The following is a 19306-nucleotide window of genomic DNA, read 5'->3' on the forward strand; positions in this document are numbered from 1 at the left end:
ATCATTCAGCAATATCAATACTAATTGATTAATATGTTCTACAAATACACAGGAAATGGCAGAAGGCAGGAATCTGATAATTTTAAAATGAGACTGGTGAAAAATGGTCTTAGCTGAGATGGTTTTAGCTTCCTAATTTTAAGCAACTAAATTAAAACCTTTTATCCTATCACCTGTAAGTAATATAATTAATATGCGCAAATTAACTAAAATCTCCTATATCCTAATTGACTGAGTCCCATCCTTATCCTTTTGCACTGAAAACTTCTGTAATACCATCAGACACATTAAAAACATAGCAAAGCACCTTGAAATATTTTCTATATCTGTCCCTACAAAATGTAACCTTAGTATAACAAAAATAGCTGTTAAAAAAAAGGAAAAAATTAGTTACAAATTGAAAAATTGCTTTCTTGATGAAATTCTGTGTATAACATGATCAAAAAGAGAATACGAACAGAGCAGAAATTTTGGAAAATGTTACAAGAAAAAACTGTTGATTCCCTCAAAGGCAGGGAGGCCCTGCAGAGAGACCTTGACAAATTAGAGGACTGCTGAATCACCAACCATATGAATTTCAACAAGGGCAGGTGCTGGATTCTACACCTGGGACGGGGCAACCTCAAATGTACATATGGACTGGGAAATTAGAAGCTGGAAAGCAGTGCTGTGGAAATGGCCTGGTCAATGGCCAGTTGAATATGAGTCAGCAGTGCCCTGGCAGCCAGGAGGGCCAACCGTGTCCTGGGGGGCATCAGGCACAGCATTGCCAGCTGGGCAAGGGAGGGGATTGTCCTGCTCTGCTCTGCGCTGGAGTGGCCAGTTTGCACTGCTGTTTGCAGTTTTGGGCACCACAATATAAGAATGCCATTAAGCTATTACAGAGCATCCAAAGGAGGGCCATAAGGATGGTAAACGGACTGGAGGGGAAGCTGAATAAGGAGTGGCTGAGATCATTTGGTCTGTTCAGCCTGGAGAAGAAGAGACTGAGGGGATATCTCATCGTGGTCTTGAGCTTCCTCATCAGGAGAATATGAGAGGCAGGTACTGATCTCTTCTCTCTGATGACCAGTGACAGGACTCAAGGAAATGGCATGAAGCTGAGTCAGGGGAGGTTTAGGTTGGATATTAGGAAAAGGTTTTTCACCCAGGGGGTGACTGGGCACTGGAACAGGCTCCCCAGGGAAGTGATCACAACATCAAGCCTAATAGAGTTCAAGAAGTGTTTGGACAACTCTCTCAGGCACATGGTGTGATTCCTGGGATGTCCTGTTCAGGGCCAGGAGCTGGATTTTTGATGAATTTTGTGGGTTTCTTCTAACTCAGCATATTCAATGATTTTATTACTTTTGTCTGTGAAACACCCTGGTGACTGGTATCCTGAGGGAACAAGCAGTAAAAATATTTTGATGAGAACTCTAGGCCATGCTACAGGTTTTCCATAATTATTATTTTCTGAACTTTGTTCACATTACTAATCAAAAATTAAGGTTTATCACCCAATTCTCTATCTTTGTCACTCCCACTGCCCTTCCTCACTTTTAGACACAGAAATACAAAGAAAAAATTTACAGTATTCTATGTACAGAAGGGCTGAACTTTTTCCTATTCCTGCATTTGGATTATAGTTCCTAAAGCTACTCTATCCTTCTGTGTGCCTACATGCAGAAATAAGTTACAAATTGGGATGTCTTCTTACTTACTTTTTCTTAAAATATGTTTAATTTTCAAGTATTTTTGAGACGTCTAGTTTAAATTCTAGTTGGTGACTTATTTCACCCCATCTTAATTTGCTGCCTGCTTTCTGGTGGGTTTACTGCCTGTATTTTAATCTACTGTTGCATAAAAATATTTACAAACTATCATTTACTATCGTTGCGCAACTACACTAAAGATATCTGACTTCAGCCTACAGAAATATAGCTGATAAAATCACCAATTCTTGCAGCTGAACTTGCTAATAAATTAAGTATTTTTAGAAAAAAATCACTGAAAATATACCTGCAGCATGTGCCAGAAAGTTCTGGGTAATTCATTTATGATATGACAGATTTTGAAATAGCTCAGCTCAGCTATAGGAAAGAAACAATTTCCCCAAATGCTAATCATAGAGTCGTGGAATGGTTTGGGTTGGAAGTGGCACAGAAAATCATCTGGCTCTAACCCTCCCGCCATGAGTGGGGACACTTTCCACTAGACCAGGTTGCTCAGAGCACTGTCCAACCTGGCCTTGAACTTCAGGTGCACTGCACACTCTGTACCAACTAAGAAAAGGTACACAGATGCCTATTAAAGTGAAAACAAAACTAGGAAAGCAGATATCATCATAGCTACTTTTTGTAAAGCTGCTGCTGGTTTTGTTAACAAGCTCTGTGTTGTTCATCTGTCTTCTTTATAACCTGAAAAATAATCTTAAAATTTTGTTTAACCAGAATCCAAAACCATATGCACTCAAGAGACCGGTTTTCTCAGATTGGATTTAAAAATATCTAATTTTTCTATTACCCTTGGAAGGAAACCCTCCAAGGGTTGATGATCACCATGGCCAACCAATTTTTGACCATTCCTGAATGTTTTAAAGGATCTCTGCATGCAGAGCCAGGAAAACCATGACGCATGTGCTCAGAGGATTAATCATCATTTTACACAGTTCGAACAAACTCCAGTAGGGGACCTTACTAAAGTGTCAAGTGAGACAAATTGCTATGGTCTCCAGCAGGCTGTAATATTCCTTACCTGTCTCTAAGTGGCAAGTAGGTATAGTGTTATTTGTCGTTGTCGGGACGGGCACCACACTGGGATTTCACGTAGAAAAGCCTTTATTTCATACAAACATGGCCAATTTATAGTCTTTTTCTAGCCAGCGTGTTTCATTACTATTGGTGTCTTTACTACATAAACATGTCAAGATTGGCTGCTCTGTAGCTTCTGCAAACTCAGGGTGACTCAGCAAACAGTTTGGGCTCTCTGGCTATCACAGCTGCCCCGCAGCTCTATCCTCCCTGTCCACCCTCTTATCTTCAATGTTTATATTCTTTCACAACTTCGCAGCTGCAATGGCTCAAATTCAGGGCCCAAGCTGCCCACAGCTCAATTGTCTCCCACTTATTCCCTGCAGTCCCCCTCCCCCTAAAGGCACACTATTCTCTAAAACTGTAAAAATTGAATAAATCTCTCTGAGTCTCTTCCATCTATCTGAATTCTAGTCAATCAGCATATAGGAGGGAAATATCCCCATAGTATTACCAGGTTGCTCTTAAACTGAGTGGGTTGGGTCATCAGAAATGGATGATTAATGAAACTATCTGCCTTAGAAATTTATGCTATTGTATAAATACTTACGTGCTAGTACGAGGGTGAGCAACACTGTTCAAAGGGGATCAATCCCATTTTTATCTCCTTGTGTTATGGAGATTGCAGAGCTCTCTCCTTTGGCCAGGCCTTTATTTTTTATTTTTCCTTTTTTTTTTTTTTAGGAGTTTTCTCTGACGTTTCTGTACAACAGCTTCTTAGAATTATTTTGAAGATGGCAGAACAGTGATGGTCTACAAAGTCTGACCTGAAAAAAGAGAAGAATATTGCAAAAAGGAGTCTCTGCACTAGACGGATAGAAGTTTGGCATGAACATCAAAGATAGAATCCTGAAAAATATTCTTTTTTCTAATAACAAAGATGTAACACTGTAAAGTTAGCCTGAAAATAGACTTATTCAGTCTTCCACTCCTTTTTGTGCTGAAAATTCAAATTATTTTCACTTAGATGGGTGCCGTTATCACAAGGCTCTTTCTGACCTTGCAGACTGAGTAAATGCTAACTCAAACAGCAAAAGGAACAATTTTATCCCCTCCCTATCCTCAAAATTCACAACTTCATTTATGTGTGTACGTAGGCACACAACTTCATTTATGTGTGTACATAGGCATACAGATGAACAAGAGGTGTGTAAGAAATCCCGTCACCCTAAAGTATGAGGATCAAAATCACTCAACAGAAGACCAAAACTTGTGTGTTTCTTCCATCTGAGGAGCAAATACTTCCCAAAACAGCTATTTAACAAAGCCACTTTGTTCATACAGATATGTTTTGTTTACGCAGAGATGTTCAGTTACAATGTGTACAGTATGGGATAGAAAATAGGAAAAAACCACATTATATTTATTACCTTTTTTTGAAAAAAAAAGGCCCCAAACCTATTTTATTTTGCTGTTATTCTGAAAAGCCAGGTAGTGGATATTGGGGTGTTTTCTGTATAATTTCCAGAACTGCCACACCCTGAACCCATTTTTTTAATATACAGTGGTGGGCTGGTCTCAGCTGAGGGTTACTAAATTTTTCAGGACCTCACCTCTAATTTTACTGAATCAACTGACAGATGCGTGTAACACTCTTAATATTAAACCAGAAACTTTCTTTATCCTGTAATCAGAATATAGGTAATGTATTAGTCTTGTACTTTAGATATTAGCCTAAATACTAATGTTTCTGAAAAACACAATATGTTTGGAGGACACCTGATACATTAAATCAAAATCTTTTGCCATTTAAATCTATGAATACTGAGAGACCTCTGCCAGAATTTGGCCATGTTAGAGGAAGATAAATTTTCTTCTGGAGCCTTCTTGCTCCATTGCTAAATTCTTCCTTTATTGCATAGATTTTCTAGCATAGAATTAATTTGATTTAACTTTTCACGGTGCTTTTCTAAACCTTAAAAGTGCACAACCTTTCTCAAGGCAAAGGTAATGCAATCAAGAGCAATAGTAAGAAAACCTGTGGCTTAAAAAGAATTCATTTTATGTCTAAATTCCACCACATACACATAATTTGCATCTCCATCATATCAGTCTAACATATCAATGGTACAGCAAACACAAATGCACTGAGGGAATGCATGGATTTATAAATATAAATAGGCAATTACATTACTAATCCACTGGATCATATAACATTCCTAATCAAAGCATTTGACATGAGAACAAAAAATATAAAAGAACCTGTAACACCTTACAAGAAAAGATTAAAATTACAGTATGATCCAATTTAATACCCTCTAAAACAGATATTCTTAACAATCCAGGCTTGATGCTGACAAACTCCATCATGAACTGCAAAGTTTTCTCTTTCCGTGTAAGTTCACCATTCAGCATTATTTACAATCAATGGAGGAAACTAATGAAAACATTGAAATAGCACAGATATATTACCATGAACAAATATCATAAACTCTATGTTTTATCTTTCGAAAACATGTTGAAGTGTTGTCATGGATACACAAGCATGGTCCATCACTTCCACCAGTAAATAAACAAGATTCTCAGAGTGCTTGACAGGATTTACTAGCTCTGTCACATTGTTAGCTGCACAGGGCTGCACATAAGCAAATGGCTTGTAGATTTAGAATATTATCCAGGGCAGCATGGGGCATACACACATGATATCACAGAATCACAGAATGTTTAGAGTTGGAAGGGACAGATTTTCCTTTAGAAAAATCAAAGGGCAAATATTATGCTGTATAACTTTACTCTCCTCACTTTTTAAATCAGTTAATCTTTTCCTTTTCTTTTTCAAAAGACATTTGTAGATTATACAAGGGATCATTCTCTAATGTGATAGGCAACTAGGAATAGTCACCTGCTAAATGCTTAAACAAATGAGAAACATCTTTACATATATGAATAAAATGCTGTTTATTCCTCTTTTAGAAGAAAGGTTGTTTTAATGTGTCACCTTGCTGTTTGGTGGTATTGCCATAGTCTTTACTGCAACAAAGTCCTCTCTCAAACCAGAGAGTGCAAAAATAAGTTCAGTCTTACCAGTACACCCGTCAACAGTTACAACAGGCTTGACTTGATTCTAACAAATCAGCATCTTATATTGGTGAAGGAATGTAGATTAAATGCCCTAATCTCCTGTTTCAAGAAGTAAAAGCACAGATAGTTAAGAATGCTATCTTTAGCATGGTTTTTTTCCCCCCTCTGCTCTGTGACTTCTTTACTTACAAAACTTACACTGAACTCATCAGTTGCCTTCAGCTGGAGAAAGTGCTCTATCTGTTCTTTTATTTTTGGCTCAAAGGTGGTTCGTTTCAGTGAGGATTAGGGAGTAATCCTCATGGATCTGAGCGAAATCACTTTACCTTCAAGTGCACATATGTTTCTGCTAAGCTCAGGAGTGTCCAACATCTCCACCAAGAGTGGGTACCAAGTTTCTAGCCAACAGAATTCTTCACTGCATATGAAATTTACTTTCAACAAATATTTTGCCATTAGCACTCAACTGCTACAGTATTTACTGAAAGCAATTACAGGGAAGAAAAGAGCCCAGGGAAAACAGATTGATATGGTGAATGGACATTTGTGGCTCTGGCTCTTTGCTTATAGCAGTTGCCCTTTGCTACTTAAGAGATGGCATTGCAAATCCCATGCGTCTTGTGCGTAACAGCCACGTGGGCTCCTTTGGGCACAGATATCTCTCCTCTGCTTGACAAGCACTCGGCACACTGGGACACTCAAGGAAATAAACAAAAAATCATAACAATTAGTGCAGTCTTTTATCTCTTACCAGTCCACATACAGGCTAGGGGATCACATTCAGCTCTTTCAATCCACGTTGATCTGGAAAATACAAATATCTTGAGTTGCTAATCTATGTGTTTAAACACTCAAAGCTCCATTTAAAGCAAAAGAAAAAAAAAAAACAACTGGTTAAGGCAGTCACAGTGTGCTTCCAGGAGAAACATCAGCAAATATTGATTTGTTAATTTATTCCAAAATTAAAGCTGAAATCATTACCTTTTTTCTTTTTTTTTTTTTTTTTTTTTTTTTTTTTTTTTTTTTTTTTTTTTTTTTTTTAAGTGAAAGAAAAGAACAGGAGAAAACAGATCAGTGTGTCTTCCAAGACAGAAAAAAGCATAAAGATACCTCTCAGAAATCTACCTTCTTAGATTACTGCTTTTCAGGCCCAAATACAGAAAAGATTTCCATTCTTTGCAAAATAACGCTACAGTCAGTGAGCAGGCACCACTCCTCCTCTCTCAGGCAGCACATACAGTCTACAAAGCCACACTTCCAACTACGTACCCAGTGCTGAGAGAGTTAATTTAAATTTGATAACAAATGGCTCTGCTTTTGAAATGAATGTAGCCTGGCAACTTCAACTGAGAACCCTTCATAGGGCCTCAATTATGTATGCAGCTTCTTTGAGAAATAGTTTCACACATCTGACCCAAGGCCCACAATACTGTTGCCATGAAATAAGACTGTATCTAGGAAATGGTTCATTTCTGTAAAATCTCCTAATTTCTTTACCACCCCATCCCAGGTGCACATGTTAAAAGACCAAACAAAATTACTTATTTTGGACTGTTTTTTTGCATTTCTTTTATTGTCTCATCCACTACCATCTGAATACAAATTTAACACATTTTTGTATCAGCATTTAACCTGCATGCTTGGGTTTGTTTTTTTTAGGAATTTCCAGTCACTCTGCCCGGCTATGCTGATCAAAACTGCCATGTGAAACCGAGACAAACAATGGGTTAAATACCCACACCATTTTATTTTATTTTTTCCCTCTCTCCCCTCAAAATGGCTGCTTTATCTGTATGCACACAGCAATAGCAAATGTTCCTCTGTTATTGTACAACCAAATTGATGTGTCAAGTATTCATATGCTAATGGAGGTACAGTTTCTCACTTTTTCACAGATAAATTGCAAGGATTGTTACACACAGTGAAACACAAGAATAAACAGCTTTTATTTCAGATGTGATAAGTTACTTTCCATTCAAAAAACATGCAACACATGCTACTGACCATTATTGGTTTTATTCATTGCCAGTTTGCCTTCTGTTTTTCTCTCTTAGAATGGCTAGAAAATATTTAGCAGATACAGCCAAACTTGATACAAATAATTTAATTTATTTTGCTTTGCACTTTCATGACATGAAGTTAATTTTTGCTCAGTTATCATCGGTAATGCAAGTCATGCAATGGGCACAGTCATTGTTCCCTCTGGAGCATTCGTATTTTTTTAAAGGTTGCAATAGATGAGATTTGGAGATTGGGATATTTCTGTTCATGCGTTAACAAAATATGCCATCATATGCATGCCCAGAACCCATTATTTAGGAATATTACTGGTAAAAGATTCCCTACATATAACACAAACCATGAACAGAAGAAAATAACAGCCAACACCTTTTTGTTCTGTTGAAAAATCAATATCTATTCAAAACCCAAAAATATTAGAAGTTAAGGATGATAATTTGTGTTTTGTACCTGAAGTAAAATAAGACTCTTTTCAGAGGCCATATTTTATAAATATCAAAAAAATATTTGGCACAGGTAAAATAAACTCGTTTATTAAGCAAAAACTATTTTTTAAAAGCATGAAAGTGGGTTTACATTTCTAGGAACTGAAGATGTGTGGGTTTATGTAACATACTCAAGGATTATATCTGTGTCCTTCATTTAGATATGACAACAGATTTATATAATTACGTTGTTACACAGTGAAATCATAAATGCAAGGAAATTCTGAGTTAAATCCATAAGTCCAGATGGAGCCCTTAATTTAATTAGCCATTGGCAAATATCTGTGCCACCCTATTGAAGTCCATTTTAAGTCAGTGCAGCCAGCCCACAGAGGAGAGTGATGTAAGCTGCAAATAACTGCTATGTCTGGGAGCTGTGTATGTTGGGACTTTTCCTTGTCTTTGTGGAGGTAGAAGGTAAAATACCAATGCCAGCTAAGTGCTCACAACATCAGGTCACTGCAGACATACAGTAAGAAATTAGACAGTGCAGAAAATAAGATTCTTCCAATGTAGCATCAACTCATCTGTAACATGTCATCCTGCATATTTATGGCGTACATTTAGCCAAAGACTAATTCTACATTGGATAATTTCTTTGAAATACAAAACAGTTTAAATCCTATCCATACATAACATGTACAAGCAACCACTTGCTGTGAGTTTGTGCCGTAAAGCTTGAATTATAAAATACATGATTAAATGTGCCCCATTAGGATTGCACTGATCTTGGGGATCAGGTACTTCATGAAGGAAGTCGGAGGTGGGGAATGTAGTTGATTGGTGTGGTAATTGAAAAAGGATGTTGTATGTAATACTTCAGGAGAAAATATTATATTCACAATCTCGAAAGCTAAAAAGTCACAAGAGAAATTAGGATGAAAGCTTTTGCTGACCAGTTGACATGTAAGCCACTCCTCTTCTGCTTCATAGCTAAGTGAACATCTTCCTCACAAAAGATCAGTGCCTAGTTAGCATCCTCAAAAATAAAATGTATGCTTGTGGAAAGATGCACAGGCACATTCAGTTCTCCGAAAGTACAGACTATCAGAGTTAGCTCTCCTGCTCTGTGTGCCCACACTGTCCATTTTATAAAGGCTCTGATGTTGCTGATGTCCTCCAGGTGTTATCCAAAAAGAGCCATTTTTTGAGACTTCCTTTTACAAAGCAATCGGGTTGATGCACCAGGATGTCAAACGGAAAAACTAATTAACCGGACCACCCATAATCTCCTCTGAGAAATCCTACAGGTGTCTGAAAACACAATGATCAGAGAACAAAAGAAATGTCACAGTGTCAGGGCCCCACTTCTGAGAGGAAGAGAGAGGAAACTGAAGAGAAAAGGACATGTGCAATTTTGGTGTCTGGCCACGTTCCACAGTAGCAGCCATGGAGCTGATCTACACTGCCCTCGGAGGGCTGATGACTCATTATTCATCCCATGCTCTTGCAGTCAAGTGTATAGATGCTCATTAAAGAGCCTGATTCTGCAAACACTTCTGCACTTGCTTGACTTTAAGTGTGCAAGTAATCCTATTGGGGTGAACCGTCAGCAACTAATTCTGGGAGCAATGACATTGACAACATCTCAAGAGTAATGTGAAAACAAGAATCAAAATCCCAATGCCTTGAAAACCAGTCTTCACCATATTTTTATTTAGTTTGTTCTCAGAAGTCTTCTTTCACAGATTAATTTATTTTTTTATACAACTAATTTTGCAGCAAGAGCCAGGGTGGGCAGGGTGGGGAACACAAAGTCATGTAAAAAAAGAGCAAAATGTGAAAATGTTCAACACATGTGTGGCATAGAAAAATTCAATTAAAATTACAAAATTTATGCAAACATGACAATTTTCATCTAAACCATGAGAAAAATACATTTTCTTTTTAATATCATACCTTCTTCCATATGTCAGCTAAAAAATAATGCTTGCAAAGGCAAGTAAATGTGCATGGTAAGAGTTGATCAGTCCTTTAAAAGGCAGATACAGCTACTAAGAATATGCATTTGGAAATTACAAAATCTACAGTACTGTGTTGCAGTTGTGTGCATTGAGTTTGTATTCTTAGAATAGTTACAAAACAATCAGCAAAATATGCAACTCAGTTCTTCTAAAATGAGCAGAGAATTAGATGATACGGTAGTTCTAAGCATGTTGGAGGATGTTTTGGGGTTTCTGCACCCTTGTTAGGAAGGCAAGAAAAATGCAGTAGGGATAACTATAGTGCGGACCTTCTCCTGCACCCCAGAGAGGATGCTCCAGGGAAGCAGAGGAGTAAAACTGTGAATAACTCCACTGTGATTCAGTATCCACTGCACAGCTTTGGCACAACTTCTCCCTAGAAATGCCCCATTGAAGACTTTTTCTGTGTCCCTGTCTTGAAGCTACATGAGGAGTGCACTCAATTTCATAACTATGGTAATTATAAAAGGTTAATCTCCTCACAGTTGTTTTCAGGATACACGGAATCAAGGTTTACTTATAAATGTTGAAGCTGATAGAGAGAGAGAGAGAGAGAGGGAGAGAGAGGATGCTAATAAGAAAAAAGGCAGCAGGTAGGTCAAGGAGAAGATGTATACAAGGTTACGACTACTGTAATTTACGTATTTGAGAAATTTTGATCTTGAGCCTTACCACAGATGTTTTATAAGCAGCCTTTTTTCTTTTTAGATGAAATACCATAGTCAATTAAGTTGTAGACAAAGGACAGAAAGTGATGGACTCATATCTGCCCACCCATGAGAGGATGCAGAAAGGTTCCACCTGCAAGTGCAAGTTCTGAGACTCCACGGAAATGGCATATTTGAGAGAAAACCAGCATAAGAGGCTCATTACAGGGACTACGGGAGAAGCACCACACCATAAGATGTCAGGGAATCTTATGTGGTAAAATTACTTCTCATCAACTGTCTCCTAAGCTGACGCAGAAGCCATATCTCTCGAGGACCTTGGAAGAATATGTGGATAACTTTTGTGCCCCAAAATCTTGTTTCTTTTCCCCATAGAATAACCCACTTTACTGGGTTCTGTCTCTCCATTAAATTTCAGACATAACATAAAATTCAAAATGTATCTCAATTGCAATTGCAAATGTGTTTACAATTATGATTACTATTATTGACCCACAAATTCCCACAGCTTAAATTTGTCTTGGCTCATCAGATCACACCACTACAACTTTCCAAGAATCACAGGCCATACATTTCAATTGCTCTTTCCTGTGCACAGCTCAAGGACCTCTGCTCTTTGCCTAAACACTTAGTTACGTTTAGCTCAAGCATATCTCCTAATAGATACTTAGTCTTCATCTGAGAGATGGAGATCCTGCAGCCTACCTTTGTAATTTGTCTGATGATTTATCAGTCTCCCTGGCAAAAGATATTGTCTAATTTCTCATATTAGTCTGTTGTTTTCAGTTTGCAACAGGGTTCTTTTCTACTCCCATTTTGGCTTTGCAACTTTTCTTTGAATGAACCCCACAACTAAAGTAATATGATGTTGGTTTAACTCTATATATTGCTATAGCTGCATGGACAGCACGACCCTTTCCTTGCCACAGAAACACTGAAGATCAGTATGACACTGAGATCTTTTTCTCAGTCCCTATTGGCTAGCCTCGAGTCTCATACTTTGTAGTCACTGCAACTTTCATATATCTGTATTAAAACACCAGAACAGATCCCTCTTTTCAAGTGTTATACTGAACACTTTATTTGATTGTCCTCATCAGTGTTTAATATGTCACCAGCAATTTTTGAGCTAGATTTAGCTCAATGAAAATGTTTACAAGCACACTTCCTCTTCCCTGCATGTCCCAGCAGAAAATCCTTATTTTCCATTTACCATTTATTCATTTGGGTTTGTTAGAGGAGAGGAGAAAAGCTTTTTATGTGACATGATAGTAGTATTTTTATTCAGAAGTTAGGTCTGTTTGTCAAAATTCATTTCCCTAATCACCTGTGAGATGTCCTTTAATTCCCTATCAGCTGGTTCCCAAAGGAGTTATTTTTCTTACTGACTCAAGTTACTTGGGTAGAATCACTTGCCCTTTTTGAATATCGGTGCAGCAGTGTTCTCCCAGTCTTCTGCTACTTCAAGGTTTATTGAAAGTTAACATCAGTGATAGAGTGCTCTCCCCTGCCAGGTCTTTTAGGACTCTTGGGTCAAAATTATTCAGACCTACTGGCAGATATTGTTTAACATCTATTAATTAACTGGAAAGTACTCATTAACCTTATTAAAGAATATTCTTATGTAATAAGAACATCCTTGTTGTTTCCAAGTGGAGAATAGAAATTATTTTGGCTGCTTCTGAGATGCCTGTCTACTAATAGCCTTATTACAACTCTTTGCCAATAGAATTCCAGAGTTTGTAGGATCTGTTTCATTACCAGTGCACTTTAAAAAAAAAAAAAGATCTGTGCTGGTCTTTCAAATCCTTTTATCTCTCTCTTTACTTCTGTAATGAAACCATTAAACTCTTTCCAGTGTCTTAAACTTTTCAGCTACGTACACAAAATTCTCTTTCATACTTATTGCAATTAATTTTCTTTGCTATCCCACTTTAACTTTTTTTTGGTGGGGGGGAGGGTATGGTGCTGTCACTTCTCTGCTTAGCATCCAAAACATAGTGTTGCCTGTTTTTCTTGTGTAATCACAATTTTTTTTCTGTCTTACAGATTCTATGTAAATATAGAACCCTAATTTTCATTCATGTCTTTAATTCTAAACATTCCTCTCAAACGTATCCTTACAGTTCTCTCTGCCCATGAGAGTTTTAATTCGAAAACATGATGTATATGCTGTATTTTTACTTGAACTTTTCCTCCTTTTACTCACACTGAATGCAAACAAGTCTAAATCGCTGATTCTTTGGCAGCAACCAACTTTAAATCTTCTTTCGCCTATCACACAGATCTAAAGTAGGGCTATTTCTGCCTTATCTTTGGAAACTGGCCCGTGGCAAGTACTAAAGGCATCTACATATTTTCACTTTTACAAAAGATTTTTAAACTCTCAATTAAACTTTTAATTTTATTAAGACAAAAGCATTAACAGTAATGCTTTCAGTAAAAGTAGTAACTAGTGACTGGAATGCCATGGATAATAATTGTTTTCTGGAACTGCTCAGGAATCAGCTCTAATTGTTAGATAACAATTAAATAAGGTAGAACATGCAAGAAAATATTTTAAAATAATTAAATTTTAGCTATAACTTCTAATAGCCATTACATATAAACATGGAATGCCATAAATTCATTTTTTTTTTCATTTAATCGGGTAAGATGGAATTAATAGCTTCCATTTTCCTTAACTCTTTTTTTCCTTTTAATTTCATGTTATCTATTGAAATACAATTACACACTGTCCATAGTTCTGAGCTTTCAGTTCTGGGCTTTCAAATTCCTACTGCATTACAATTAGCACCTTATTTGAAAATATGCAAGTTATCTGCCTGAGATTTTTTTGCAAATTTGCAATTATTTGCAAATTCAGTAGTTAATCTCTATCTGAAATCTTTTTGTTACTTAACATTCAAGCACATTTTTGTTGGCTGTTAGGACTGCCTTTGAAAAGCAAGTTTAATATGCTATATTGAAACTGAATAAGTGGCTATGAGGTTTCTTCAGGATCGATTCCCTATGTGTTAGCTCATCGAGCTATTTATCTCCCACAATATGCTAATGTATAAGAAAACCAGGCAAACTGATCTATGTTTACTTACGAACACTCTGTCCTCCGTGACAATACTTTCATTATAAGTCAGGTCTCAACTAGAAGGAAATAAGTTGTGAGCAAAGTATGTTGAGAAACTGTTAATGGACTGCTAATGGACTGCAGCCATAAGGCCTATACTCTTCCTTCAAAAAAGTGCAAGTTCTGGATGTTAATCACAAAACATGAGAAACTTACCTTGCAGGTAGGAGTTTCTACTCAATGCAAAATACAAAAAAAGTAAAAAGACAAGAAAGAGAGACACAGGTGTTGATGACCTTAGAGATTCTTTCAGCTGAATACAGGTTTTATAACACAAACACTTCATTAAAAAAAAGTCAAAGTTTTAGGCTAACTAGTGTGAATGCCAAGTGTGACAGAAATGAAAAGAGGATGTTAGAATGAGAAACAAGAAATAGTGAATCTCTTTGTCTCCCCTGGAGAAATCATTCTCCTTGAAATGGGACCACTGTTACATCTTCCCCATTGCCTTGTAGCATCTAAATATGCTACCTGAACGATAGCTAAGCCCTGTTAGATTACTTGTGTTTGCCTTTAATTTTGTAAGGTAAGATTTTTGTCAAACTTTCAAATTAAAAAAAAAAAAAGGACAAATTGCACTGCATTCATGAAAGTCAGATAAGAAAGGAGCAAATGCATGATCCTAGGCTCCTAATACTACTTTTTCCTTTGCTAAACTCTCCTTGTCAGTATTTCACTAGCAGAATATGAAACCATCCATTTAATATTTACAAATTACTGGCAAAATGAGTAGCTTGGTGTTTCCTAGTGAAAATATAAACAATCTTAAATCACTTCATTTCTTCTCAGGAGTATTCACACATTTTGGCTTTAGGCATTTAATTTAGATGCTTTAAATCAACTCCAAAGACATCTAACTCTTTCCATTGACTGCAGAACTAAGATACTGTCATGGTAGATGTGCTGATTTACATCTGAACCTCATGCTGAATGTGACTTTTTCTCCAGAATCTACCAGCAATGGACCCCAAGACTTCTTTTTTTTTTTTTTCACCTGATACCTGGATTTCCCTTATAGTCTTATTATTCTGTGTGTATGTGTGTGCTGCCTGGGTTTGGTACCTGTGACTCAGTCTTCATTATCAATTCTTGATTTTATTGCAATTGCTGCACTAAGGGGATGTAGAGAAGGATAAATTCCTCCTGGTCTGGCAAAAAATCCCAGTTGGATCTAGTCAGATTGCAATTGAGTTCAACTGCCAGGGCTGAAACCAGAAAGAAAAGAATGCAGTTAAAGATGTTTCCTTTCTTTTTTTTTATTTTAAATTTAGATCTACAGTTCAGATGAGGATGGCAACCAGGACGCATGGCACCTAGCTGAGATACAGAACTCAAGGAGGATCTGGGCCCTGATCCTAAGAGGTGGATCTAGTCTGCTGTAACTACTCAGGTCGATTTGGGACCTATCACAGGCCACAGGCCACAGTGGTTTTTTTGGACTCTAGGCTTCTCAAGCTTGAGTCCACTGGAAGGGCTTGTGGTCTGCAGCTGCTGTAGCCCACCACAATGATGCTGTCTCCAAGGGAACCAATTCGTGAGACTCAAAATATTTAGAGTTTCTTTTTCTGCTTGCACTTGCACTGCAGCTTCTGGAATGATAGCACAGACTCAGTCACCAAAGACTGAAAGTGGCTATTGGCTCCTTCTTGGAAAGTGCTCTTACTATAAATATTGATAGATGCTTTTCAACCAATTATTAGAGTTTTGTCAGTAGCGATGAACTAATAAAAATGTGTAGGTAGCATATTCATATGGGAAGCTTAATATTCTTTTTTTTAGTTACTACAGGTGAAACAGTACTATATTTTGAAATTTGCTTAATTTAGCTCATTGATTATTTTTATAATGTGCTTTACTGTGTTACTTCTTAAAAAAGAAAAACAACCTCCCCCTTGATGATTTCCAATTTTATCTTCTTTTGCTTAGCAGCTGTTGCTGCTGTTGAAGAACACATCTGTCTCAGGAAGAGACTGTTTGAGACCATCCTCAAATAAATGGAACATGGGGCTCTGCAAAATGCATCTTGCAACAGCAGATGCATCTGCCAGGTAGCTGCTCAGCAATGTCCTTACTTATTTGTATTTACTCAATACGGATAACATTTTTGTACAAGATGTCTCAATATTTGCTGTTTATAATATGAAAAGCTTTTGACAAACACATCTGTCCTGTCACATCATCAAGTTGCTCTCCCCTTAGCCAAAAACAATTATGATATTTCCAGCTTAAATGTCACATAGCTGCTAGTCTCATCCTGGGAGGAAGCAGACACTGCAACATGCAATTAATACTGTTGACGTGAAAAGGGCCATAATAAAGAAAAAAAGTCAGCATTCCATTGAAGTTATTTTAGAACCTCATTCTTTTTATAGTGGTGTTGCAAGAACTCAGGTATAGAAAATACATCCAAGATAACATGACTATGTCATTTTGCCTTGTAAAATTTAAAATGTAAAATTTTGAGGAAGAAAAACAAAGCATTTTTTCCCCCAAATCTTCTCTTTTTGAAGTCTAAGCATATAATATTTCCTGCATTCTATTCATACTGATTTTTATTATTTCTGTGTTTAGATCCATTTCTCTGTTCTTGTTCATGTTTACAAGCAGAGTCAATGTACAACAGGCTGCAAAAACCCACATAAGAATACTTAGTATAATGTAATCTCTGAGTGTGATACCATAACTACGGATATTAAAACATTTATGAAGTAGAGGTCATTGTTTATCCATCTATAATTTTCTGACCCAAATGGTTTGCAGACACTAAAGTGCTGTAGAGGAAGGGGAAGGAAGGGAAGAAGGAAAATAATGTAATTTTGCTATATTTGTCTTGATCTGCTCTTATTTTTCTTATATGTACAGTATGCATGCTTTCCTAATTATAGAATAAAAAACTCAGCTCAAATTCTGGATGGAAAAATAATTTCTTATTTTTGTATAGTTGTATTTCCTAGTGCCCATATAATGACATTTAATATAATAGGTCTGGAGCCGAGACCAATATGTTAAGGAACTGTGGAGGGATCAGAAAGGTAGATGGAAAAAATTCTTTCCAGTGACATGTCCACTATGAAGAGTTTTCAGCCTCTGAAAAAGGAAAATGATCACATACAGTGCAAGGAAATCACACTGGACACATGGAGAAAAATAAAGAGGAGACTTCAAGCACTTTCATCCTTATTAAGACCCACCTCCATAATAAAGGAATCAGAACAACAAGCAAAAAAAGGAATTAAGAAGTTTCACAGGGGGTGTGTGTATCTTTTCAGTCTTATTTCTTCAACATTTAAAGTGTTTTCGGAAAACCATATAATTTCAGTTCTTCATGTATCTGTAAAATTACATGTTTTTCTTTAAAAAAAATCCTTGTGAAGTTGAATCTTCCTTTTCATTGGAAATCTCAGTTCTGCTGCTCACTGTGCAATTGTCATGATTAACTGACAGAAGGAATTATCTGGAAAAACTGGATGATTCTTTCCTTCTGCTGGCAGCACACCTGTGCTATAGTCAATCTAGATTTTATCTTTCTGAAAAAAATCACATTTTCCCACTACAGACAATCTAGAAATGAAGCTACTGTGTCTACCCTGGCCATATGCCTGTATCATACATAATTACTGCAGATTTCCTCTGTTTCATACTTCACTTTATTCTCTGGCCAATATACCCCTCATCTTGCTGGATTGTAGAAATTTTAGAAATTTTAGAAATTTTAGACATTTCTTTCCTTCCCTGTGTAGCAATATCACTATGCTCTGTGAGTTCAATGGCAATAGAAAAACTGCTTCCTGAAGTGAGAGAAGAGGTGCAGGCGTGCTGGGGACGGGGATGACACACATTCCCCAGAACTTCTGGACTGCATATGGAGCTAAATGGACCTTATTGTTTTCTTCATCATGGCCAACTGTTATTAACCGTCTCCAGCAACCTGACACTATTGTTAAGAGCAATTATCCCATGGGAGTAGGATTTATCCCCTGGTCTATGTGTGGCCAGGGAATGCAAGCTGATCTCTGTGCAGCACTTCATCTGTGGTTTAGCCAGAGATTACAATGTGTAATCTGTCCATATTGATCATATCCATACAGATTTTAACTAAGAGCCTAATTTGTGTTTTGTGTGACTCCATGATTTGGCTGGTGTTGGACAATATTTCAGGGACTCTTAAGAAAAGCTCAATTATGGAAACCAATTGATTATGTGAAAAGAAGAAATTTGGAAAAGACCAGAAAAGACATTTTTGTTTTCATTAAAAAAAAAAATATTGAGAGCTTCTAGTCTTTATGGCTGCAAGGAAAAGGTAGATAGTGTGATCTGGATACAGTCTAATGACTGAACTTTGGACAGAAAATAAATCAAATTACTTTTTTAGTTGTAAAGTAATCTTTAAAATAAGATCTGATATCAAGAATTTAAAAGAGAGACAATTTCTGAATTTCAAGGTATCCACTAGCATTATGTTTTCTGCACTTCCCACTTTCTCAGAGACTACAGGAGGATTTTCAGAATCTGCTGTAGACTTTCAAGAGAAACTTCTCCAGTCAGTGGGTAAAGATGACATAGTTTTAAAAGTGTGTCCTAGGTTTGAGGAACCTTCCACCTCTAGGGGACAACAGACATCACAAAAACTCACCAAACCAGAACAAAAACGCCCTCAGCAAACAAAATATCAAAACACACAAGTCCCCCACCCCCAAAGTCGTCAGTCTGAAACCTTCATTCTAATTCCTTCAGGAACCCTTCAAAATTAAGTTTAGAGACAAAGGAGGGAGAAACCCCAACACTTCAAACTGGATTTACTTGTTTTAAAGCAGTTTTATGCACACACAACCATGGATAAAGCAGCAGAAGACAAAAATATCTTTATGGCCTCCAGGGACAGCATGGGTGTTAAGAATTCAGCATGAAGTCCCATAGGACTGGACCCCCTCTGCCTCATGGCCTGGCCTGACCCACAGATTTGCAACAGACTTGCCATGGTCATGTTGTTGGTGGAGAAAGCTAGCCAGGACTGACCATGAGCAGACTCCATGACACAAAATTAGGTCTAGGTTTCTCAGTCTTTAAGGCAAAACTGAACTTCATCACCCAGTGACAGTCCCAGATCAAAGGAAAGTCATGGCTTAGCTCATCAGAGAGCTGAGATGGCACTTCATAGAAGGTAAGAGGGACCATTATTTTTCTCTCCTTGGTCTCAATACTGATGGTCCTCAAAGACCAGATCAGAGTA

The 19306-nt window shown here is 37.2% G+C and overlaps 2 long non-coding RNA genes across 12 annotated transcripts in view; one reads left to right on the forward strand and one right to left on the reverse strand.

Moving 5' to 3' along the window:
* The window catches only part of LOC113986870, a 126344-nt gene that overhangs the window by 8812 nt on the left and 98226 nt on the right, over nucleotides 1-19306 (reverse strand). For all 11 annotated transcript variants that reach the window (XR_005564420.1, XR_003540293.2, XR_005564424.1 and 8 more), the window contains 2 exons: nucleotides 6565-6617; nucleotides 3343-3559 (listed from right to left, as the gene is read on the reverse strand). This is a non-coding gene — a long non-coding RNA (uncharacterized LOC113986870). The remainder of the gene's footprint in view (nucleotides 1-3342; nucleotides 3560-6564; nucleotides 6618-19306) is intronic.
* Nucleotides 775-3720, forward strand: LOC120323694. The gene is made up of 2 exons (XR_005564427.1): nucleotides 775-1044; nucleotides 3477-3720. It is a non-coding gene; the product is annotated as an uncharacterized LOC120323694 (long non-coding RNA).

Source organism: Pipra filicauda, unplaced genomic scaffold (assembly GCF_003945595.2).
Source record: "Pipra filicauda isolate LSUMZ 115617 unplaced genomic scaffold, ASM394559v2 scaffold31_size4109673_pilon, whole genome shotgun sequence".
Taxonomy (NCBI): Eukaryota; Metazoa; Chordata; class Aves; order Passeriformes; family Pipridae; genus Pipra; species Pipra filicauda.